The sequence below is a fragment of the Callithrix jacchus genome, chromosome 15 (assembly GCF_049354715.1).
Source record: "Callithrix jacchus isolate 240 chromosome 15, calJac240_pri, whole genome shotgun sequence".
Classification (NCBI taxonomy): domain Eukaryota; kingdom Metazoa; phylum Chordata; class Mammalia; order Primates; family Cebidae; genus Callithrix; species Callithrix jacchus.
The window spans coordinates 71,767,010-71,776,431 of record NC_133516.1 but is presented as its reverse complement, the minus strand read 5'-3'; the positions used below and the strand labels follow the sequence as shown (position 1 = coordinate 71,776,431).

Genomic DNA, 9,422 nt, shown 5'->3' with positions numbered 1-9,422 from the left:
CCAGGAGAAAACATTTAGAATGGCAAGATTAACCTGCCACATAAAGAACCACTAAATCTTGGAAAGGGAAAGAAGGAAATAGGAATCCACTCCCACCTTCATCTTACTGGGGGGGAAGCTGAGGCCCAAGGCACTGGGTCGCCTTGGCCAGGCACTTGCCTGCTTGGAGCCTCAGTTTCTCCATTTGTAAAGGAAGCTGGAAGGCTCCATGACCCTTTCCAAGAGTCAGCTAGAAGGAGTAGAGAGGGCGAAAGTTCCCCTGACAGATGGGAGAGTTCATAGCCAAGCTTAGCTGCTCGCTCAATGGGGGGCCTCTGACAACTTCCTGGGCTACCCTGAGCCTATTTCCTCATCTGAAAAATGGGAGTGATTAGATTGGCTAATCTCAGGGGAAGAATTGTGGCCAGTGCCTGACAAGGCATCTGTCTGTCTACTAAATAAATAGTAGCTATTATTACTAGCTTGTTAGAGATTAGAAGAGCAGGTATTCCAGGAATTCCATATGTTTCTAGGTGACAGATGTGCAAGGAGCTAAGAATGTGCACTCTGGAGCCAGACCACCTGGGTTCCAGTCCCCACCCTGCCACTGCCTAGCTGTGTGATCTTCTCTCTATGCCTCAGCTGAATTATCTGTGAAATGTAAGAGAACTGACCTCACAGGGTTGTTTTCAACATATCACACAATTTTCCCATTGAAAGTGTACAGTTCAGTGGTTATTAGTAGGTTCACACATAATGTACAATTCTGTGAATCACCACTGTCAATTTCAGCACATTTTCATCACCCCAAAAAGAAACCCCACATGCTCTGGCAGTCACACTCCACCCCTTCTCCACTGCCCAGTCAGCCACTCATCTAGATTCTGTCTCTATAGATTTGCCTATTCTGGCCATTTCATACAAGTGGAATCACTCAAGGCTGGGCACGGTGGCTCATGCCTGTAATCCCAGCACTTTGGGAGGCGGATCACCTGAGGTCAGTGTTTGGAAAACTCTGCCCCTACCGCAAACGCTCTCTCTCTCTCTCTCTTTCCCTCCCCCACAAAGAGGCTCCCTTATCTCTCACTTTACATACCGGTCCTAGCCCTCCCGCCGCCCAGCTTCCCGCCGCCCAGCTTCCCACCCAGCAGTTCAAACTGACCAACAGTTGCCCACCACCTCGGCTTTTGGCTTCCCCACCCCCCAGCCCTTCAGCCCCCTATAAAACAACCCTGCCCCTCTGAGCAGCGCGGCCATTTTTCCTTTTCGTCCCGGCTGGCCTGCCCGGAGGCTCTTTCCTCTCAATAAAGCCTGAACTTAAGGAATTTCCTCTAGCCTGCGGTCCGGTTTTTTCCGAACGAGCTCAGTCTTCCCGCAGAGGGTAGGTCGGACAAATGGTGCCGGAAACCTGGGACGGGAGCTGGGGCCGTTGGCCCGGCCACGGCCCCCCTCCCCGACCTACCCAACACTGGCCCTGCCACCTCCACGTTCCGATTAAGGTAAGCCAAGTTTTTCTTGCTTTGCCTTCCCCCGCTTCCCGTCTCCTCTTCCTATGGCACGGTGCAGTTGCTCCCTCTCCAGCGTTCCGCACGGACTCCTTGCCTAGTCTCGGCCGAGCCAAGGTAGTCTTCCATTCCGGCTCCAGGAGCCTTCCGAGGGACAGCCGCCAGACGGGGGACGCCCCTCTGACCGCTTCCCTTTCCGTACTTAATTGTACTCCGGGGAATTTGCAACGAACGGGGACGCCTTTTCGTTGCATCTGCCCATCCGCGCCGGAGAGTCTGTAGCTGCGCCTGCCATGGGAAATTCGGAGTCCAAAATACCTCTGAGCACCCCCCTTGGGTGCTTGCTGCAAAATTTTACCAAATTGGGATATTCCCAAACCCTCAGAAAGAAAAAGCTTATTTTCCTGTCCCAGGTGGCTTGGCCCCAATACAAACTCAGTAACCAGTCACATTGGCCCCCGACTGGCACTTTTGATTTCAACACCCTCCGAGATCTCGACGATTTTTGTCGCTGCGCGGGCAAGGACAATGAAATTCCTTACGTCCAGGCTTTTTGGGACCTCCGTACCCACCCCAACCTATGTTCTTCCTGCTCCACCTACCAAATCCTCTTATCTCGAACCCCCCATAAATCTTCCTCCACTACCTCTCCCCCACCCTACTCCTCACCGGAGGATCTGCCTGAACATCTGTCCTCTCCTGCCAATCTCAGCAACCAGTCGCCATCAACGGCACGCCCTTCCCCCACTCCCTCTGCACCTCCTACCTCAGAGGCCATGCCTCACTCTCCCTCTACTCACTCTGTGCCCCCTCCCTCAGAGGCCGCACTTCCTCTTGCCTCTCCAGTGGCGGCCCACACCCGCTCCCACCAGCCAGCTATCCTGGCCCCACTCTGAGAAGTAGCAGGCGCAGAAGGTTTAATCAGGGTCCATGTTCCTTTCTCACTCCAAGACCTGTCCCAAATTGAGCAACGTTTAGGATCCTTCTCAGCCAACCCGTCCACCTATATTAAAGAATTCCAATACCTCACTCAAACATAAGAAGCCCTAGTCCGGTACACTCGACTAGATCCAGCTCCCAAAACGGGGCCACTGTATTAGCCTCCCACTTTATCTCCCAATCAGCACCCGACATAAGAAAGAAACTAAAGAAAGCAGAAGAGGGGCCAGAGACTCCCATCCAAGACCTGGTAAAAATGGCCTTTAAAGTATTCAATGCCAGGGAAGATGCGGCTGAGGCTGCCCGCCAAACTCGCATGAAGCAGAAGGCTGCCCTCCAGACCCAAGCCCTAGTGGCGGCTCTAAGGCCGGCAGGGAACCAGAAGCCCAAGGCCAAAACCCATGCCCCTCCAGGGGCATGTTTCAAATGTGGAAAGGAAGGACACTGGTCCCGAGCCTGTCCACAACCATGGCCACCAACTAAGCCTTGCCCTATCTGTCGGCTCCCGGGACACTGGAAGTCAGACTGCCCCAGCTTCCCCAGGGTGCCGGTTCCTCAAAACAGACACACTGGCGTTACGCAGCCGGCGGTCACCCTCAGTAGGGAGGAGCCTGCTTGCCAGGAGCCGACCTCCGAGGGAGCTCCGTTCCCCAGTCTACTAGGGCTGCTAGATGACTAGCGGGGCCCTGGCTTTCCGACTCCGGTTACCCTCGCCGAGCCTAGGGTCACAAGACATGGGGGCTACCTACTCCGCACTTCCTTCTTATTCTGGCCATCTCACCCCTTCCCAGGTCTTAGTCATGGGAATCGATGGGACCCCGAGTATCCCCTATCAAACCCCACCACTCATGTGCTCATATAACTCCACTCCCTTCACCCACTCCTTTTTAGTAATCCCCACCTGCCCAGTTCCCCTTCTGGGGTGAGACATCCTTTCAAAGCTGAAGGCCGTCATAACCTTCCCCACCGCCAGCCCACACAGCCTTTTTCTCCTAGCCCTCAATACTCTGCCTCAGAACTCCAGACCCTCCAGTCTACCCCCGGGGTACAGTTCAAGGATGACTGGGCCTTCAAGCATAACCTCCTCATCCTCCCTGAAAAGCAAAGGTACCAGATAATCCAAGACATCCATAATTCACTCCACATTGGGCCTAAAGCCTTATACCAGTTCCTCCACCCACTTTTTCACCCCCACCGCCTCCTCAATACCATACAGGAAGTCCAGTCCTCATGTACTGTCTGCGTGAAAACTAATTCCCAGAGTTCCTGTCATCCCCGGCGCCAGCTTCATCAGCTACGCAGGTTCCTACCTGGCCAAGACTGGCAAATTGATTTCACCCATATGCCAAAGCACAAACAGTACCGGTATCTGCTAACCATTGTTGACACTTTTTCAGGCTGGATTGAAGCTTACCCCACAGCCTCTGAGTCTGCCGGGACAGTAGCCACTCATCTCATTCAAGACATCATCCCACGCTTTGGACTCCCGGCTACCATACAGTCAGACAACGGCCCAGCCTTTATCTCCAAAGTCACTAATGCCGTTTCTACCTCTCTAGGAATTCAGTAGAAGCTACATGCTGCCTACCATCCTCAGTCCTCTGGTAAGGTGGAACGGGCCAATGGCCTAATAAAGGAGCATCTGACTAAGCTCATGCTTGAGCTCCGCCAATCCTGGGTAACCTTAATTCCTATCACCCTCACCAGGGTAAGAGCAGGCCCCCGGGGCCCATCACAGCTTAGCCCATTTGAGCTGCTGTATGGTTGCCCCTTCCTACTTTCAACTCCCCCACCGCCAGAGACTACTCCTCTAGACAGCTACCTCCCCTACTTTACTCTCCTTCGCAGCCTTCTCCGAGAACACGCCAACGCTTCTCTTCCCCAACCCACCCAGCCATCTGAAAATACACAGAAAGTCCTCCCGGTAACCCTAGTCCCTCGACTCACTATATATTCCCCAGCCGAATTCCAGATGCTGCAAACTCCCCATCGCTGCACCCGATGAGCTGCCTTCCTACCCATTGCCGTTGGAGTCTCCCTTGCTGGTTCAGCACTTGCAGCAGGATTAGGAGGAGGGGCACTAGTCCACTCTCACCTGGCTATAGCCCGACTGACCTCGCAATTCCAAGCAGCTATTGATGACTCTACTGAGTCTTTAGCATCACTCCAACGACAGATCACCTCAGTTGCCCAAGTTGCCTTACAGAACTGAAGAGCCCTAGACCTGCTCACTGCTGAACGAGGAGGGACCTGTATCTTCCTACAAGAAGAGTGCTGTTACTACATCAGTGAATCCGGCCTAGTAGAAACCCGAATCGAGAGCCTCCAGAAACTCAAAACTAACCTCTAGAGTCAGAAGTTCTCGGCTGAAGCCACAGCGTGGTGGTCTTCCTCTATGTATACCCTCTTGTCACCATTGCTTGGGCCCCTAATAGCCGTTTGCCTAATCTTACTTATTGCTCCTTGCTTTCTCCAGTTCCTACAGCGGCTCTTTCAAGAACTGACTGGAGTCACCATCCATCAGATGCTGCTCCAACCCCACCCTGAACGAGTGCAAGAAACAGACCTCTCCCCAAACCTCCAGGCTCCTTAGGAAAAGAAACCTCTTCAGAACCCCCCGTCGACCCTTGTCAGCAGGAAGTAGCCAGAGAGACAACCGACGCCCCTGACCCCCTCTTTTTCTTTTCTTTAAGGAGTCGGGAATGTTTGGAAAACTCTGCCCCTACCGCAAACGCTCTCTCTCTCTCTCTCTTTCCCTCCCCCACAAAGAGGCTCCCTTATCTCTCACTTTACATACTGGTCCTAGCCCTCCCGCCGCCCAGCTTCCCACCCAGCAGTTCAAACTGACCAACAGTTGCCCACCACCTCGGCTTTTGGCTTCCCCACCCCCCAGCCCTTCAGCCCCCTATAAAACAACCCTGCCCCTCTGAGCAGCGCGGCCATTTTTCCTTTTCGTCCCGGCTGGCCTGCCCGGAGGCTCTTTCCTCTCAATAAAGCCTGAACTTAAGGAATTTCCTCTAGCCTGCGGTCCGGTTTTTTCCGAACGAGCTCAGTCTTCCCGCAGAGGGTAGGTCGGACAGTCGGGAGTTCGAGACCAGCCGGGTCAATATGGTGAAACCCTCTCTACTAAAAATACAAAAAAATCGGCTGAATGTGGTAGCGCATACCTGTAATCCCAGCTACTCAGGAGGCTGAAGGAGCAGAATCACTTGAACCCAGGAGGCAGGGGTTGCAGTGAGCTGAGATTGCACCATGGTACTCTAGCCTGGGCCACAGAGCTAGAATGCCTCAAAAGACAAAAACAAACAACAACAACAAAAGCACAAATGGCCTTTTGAGACTGCCTTCTTCCACTTAACAAAATGTTTTCCAGGTTCATCCATATTATAGAATATATCAGTACTTAATTCCTTTTTGCTAGAAAATAATATTCCCTGCTATAGATTTACCAAAATTTGCTTATCCATTTGTGTACAAATCTTTGTGTGGTTATGTTTTAATTTCTCATGAGTGGAATTCAACAATTCCTCTGGCAACTCTGTTTAACTGCTTGAGGAACTGCCAGGCTGGTTTCCAAAGTGGCTGCCCAATTGACATTCCCTCCAACAATGGATGAGGGTTCCAGTTTCCCCATATCCTCACCAACACTGGTTGTTGTTTGTCTTTTGATAATAGCCATCTTAGTAGGTGTGAAGTGGTATTGCATTATTGTTTTAATTGGCATTTCCCTAATGGCTAACAATATTGAATGTCTTCTCATGTATTAACTGGGCATTTATGTATCTTTGGAGAAATGTCTATTCAGTGGCTTTGCCCATTTCTTAATTGGGTTGTCATGTGCACTTTTATTAAACCACCTTCTGTGTGACATGCACCTACTGTGTGCTGGGCACTATGTCATAGCCACTCACCAATATGCTAGAAGATAGATGTTAGTGTCCCCATTATACAGATGAGGAAACTGGGGCTGAAAGACAGAGTGACTTAGTCAAGGTTGCTCTGCTTTGTAGGGCAGGACTAGAACCTGAAAACTTGCATTTGCATCAGAGAGACTGACAGTGCACAACTGAACAAAACCAGTAGCAATAGGCCCCAAAAGGGAAATAAAGTAGATGACCTGCTGGCAGGGGTCTGGGGATGGAAATGGACATCACTAGCAGGGAGGGCAGGGGCTGAGCCTGACTGATGGTAAGTCACTGACCATGTGGAGATCCAGATAACAAGCCTTCCAGGCAGAGGGAGTAGCTGTGCCAAGGCCCTGAGGTTGGGGTGGATCTCAGCATGTCTGAAGGACAGAAAGAAGGACACCATGATGGAGAGAGAAGGCTGCGGGCGGAGTGGAGAGTGGAGGAAGGAAGGTGAGCTCATGTATGTTTTGGCTGCACAGAGAGCTGCCGGGGCTCACCAGCCCAGCAAGCATTGCTGAGGGCTGCCAGGCAGCTGCAGGGCATGGAGTCCCTGATCAGATCCTGCTCTACCACAGATGGGCTGTTGGGATCATGGTCGAGGCCTTTCCTCACGCCCAGCTTCCGCTTCCCATTTGAAAATGGACTGCTGGGTGTGGGAGGCACCGAGGCAGGCATCACATGAGGCAAAGCATGTCAGCTCAGTGCCTGCCCCATGTAGGTGGAGGACAAGCATGATGATTTCCTCATCTATACACTCAGGGAGGGGTGGGCTCTGCCTTCCATTTCATCATTGAACAGCCAAGGCCTGGTGTGTAGTAGCCATTCATTAAAAAACAGCTGACTGAATGACCGGCAGCAAGTCAGGTTTCTTATAAAGACACTTGTGTGAGGGAGGAGTGAGGAAAGCCAGCAGGTGGTGTACACTGTGGAGGGCTGTGCACAGGCAGATCCGCCTCGAGAAACTCTCACTTTTCTGCTTCTTCTCGGGCCCCTCCCTTTGAATTTGATAACAGCAACCTCTCTGCCCAAGGCTGTACCCTGAATTCTTGCCATGAGCATGTCCTGTACCCAATCCTCAAATGTAGTGGCTTTCAAGCTTTCCTGACTACCTTCTTGAGGAAGAAATACATTTTGCACAGTGAACACAAAAGAAAGAGCCCACTCCCAGCGTTTGCATGTTCCCTGAGCTCAGCTCCTGAACCACTCCTTCACTTCTCACAATAACCCATGTCTTACTGTTTTCCTTCCATGGACAGATGAGGAAACTGAGGCCTGGAGAGATAAACAACATGCCAGGGGTCATGTGGCTGGGCAGGTGGGCTCCAGGGCTTGTGTTTTTTGTTTTGAGGCAGAGTCTTGCTCTGTCGTGCAGGCTGGAGTGCTGTGGCGCAATCTCGGCTCACTGTAACCTCCACCTCCAAGGTTCAAGTGATTCTCCCATCTCAGTCTCCCAAGTAGCTGGGATTACAGGCACCCATCACCATGCCCCGCTAATTTTTTGTATTTTTAGTAGAGATGAGGTTTCATCATGTTGGCCAGGCTGTTCCTCAACTCCTCACCTCAAGTGATCTGACTGCTTCAGCCTCCCAAAGTGCTGGATGACAGGCGTGAGCCACCACACCTGGCCTGGGGCTTGCATTTTTAGTACTCATGGGTGACAGAAATAAAGACTGTGCTTCATTATATGCATATTTTCTATTCCAGATCTCTTTCAAAATGCACATCACAATCCACTCCATGGATTTTGCAACTCACTACTGGGTCACAAGCTGCAGGTGGAAACATCCTGTCCAGACCCAAGGCAGGATAAGCCGAGATGCAGCATGCCAAGGGCATACCAACTAGGCACCTCCTACCTGCTGCTCCCCACCCCCTGGCACCAGGACCCCTCCTTGCTGTCTTTCCCACCAACAGGGCCAGCAGCCAGAACTATCTACTCTCCTTCTCAAATGTGAACTGACAGCTTCGGGGCAGCTCAGGGGTCTCCAGCAGTCCCTAGACCTGGGGAAGGGAGAAACAGGCGGGAGTGGAGGCCCACCCATCTCTTTCCTGGAAGGGGAAAGTCATTATGATGCAGCCTGCAGGAGCTGGATGGGCTTTCATTTCCCAAGGCCTGAGCTGGGGGCCAGAGGAGATTGCTCACAGATAGGGAGATGCTGCTGCTGAGGCTGATGCTTTATTCCTGCTTCTGCTCCTAGGCAGGCAGTCAAGCTCCTTAACCCTTGAGGGAGCTGCAGACTGAAGGCAGCCTGCAGCTGGGTGGGCCCCGCTGGAGTAGAGGCTGGCATTATGGAAGGCAGGGAGAGCTCCTTAATCATTTTATTAACAGTTATTCTCAGATTTCTTGAGTATGAGCTAAATCCTTTCTCTGTATTATCATATATAAACCACCAATATCTCTGGGAAGTTGCTTATTGGGATTATCCCATTTTATAGATCAGGAAGTGGCAGTCCAGAGACTAAAGTTGCTTGCCCATAGCCTCAAGGCCAGGGTGGGGGCAGTGCAGGGAGAAACAGGTGTTATTAATATTTATTGAAGGGGTAAATATTTGAGGGTTCTGGGTGAAGGGTGTTGGGGGTTTCAGCAACCTGCGGACCACGGATCCATTCAGCATCTTCGTGGCCTAGGAAGACATCCCAGGCCCTCTACATAGAAGCCCCCTCCTCTCAGGCACACTCTCTCTTTTTCCTGCTTCAGTCCATTCCTGTCATCTAACGCCACTGCTTTTTATCCCTCATCTGTGCGTTTAAGACCCTGTGCCTCTACTAAAAATACAAAAAAAAAAAAAAAAAAAAAAAAACTAGCTGGGCATGGTGGCATGTGCCTGTAATCCCAGCTACTCAGGAGGCTGAGGCAGGAGAATTGCCTGAACCCAGGAGGCGGACATTGTGGTGAGCCGAGATCGCGCCATTGCACTCCAGCCTGGGTAACGAGCAAAACTCCATCTCAAAAAAAAAAAAAAAAGACACTGTGTTGCTATGCCTGCAACCTGGCCCACTGCTTTTCAAGATGAGAAACCAGCTTTATAGGTTGCACTTGCATCTGACGTCTTACTAAATCCGTGTTAATTCTAATAGTTTGTCTATTGAG

The 9,422-nt window shown here is 51.5% G+C and overlaps 1 long non-coding RNA gene across 1 annotated transcript; it reads left to right on the top strand.

The window, feature by feature from the left end:
• Positions 1–1,324: 1,324 nt before the first annotated feature.
• LOC128929755 (uncharacterized) lies at positions 1,325–5,434 on the top strand. Its single transcript, XR_008476838.2, has 2 exons — positions 1,325–1,478; positions 3,821–5,434. It is a non-coding gene; the product is annotated as an uncharacterized LOC128929755 (long non-coding RNA).
• Positions 5,435–9,422: the final 3,988 nt, after the last annotated feature.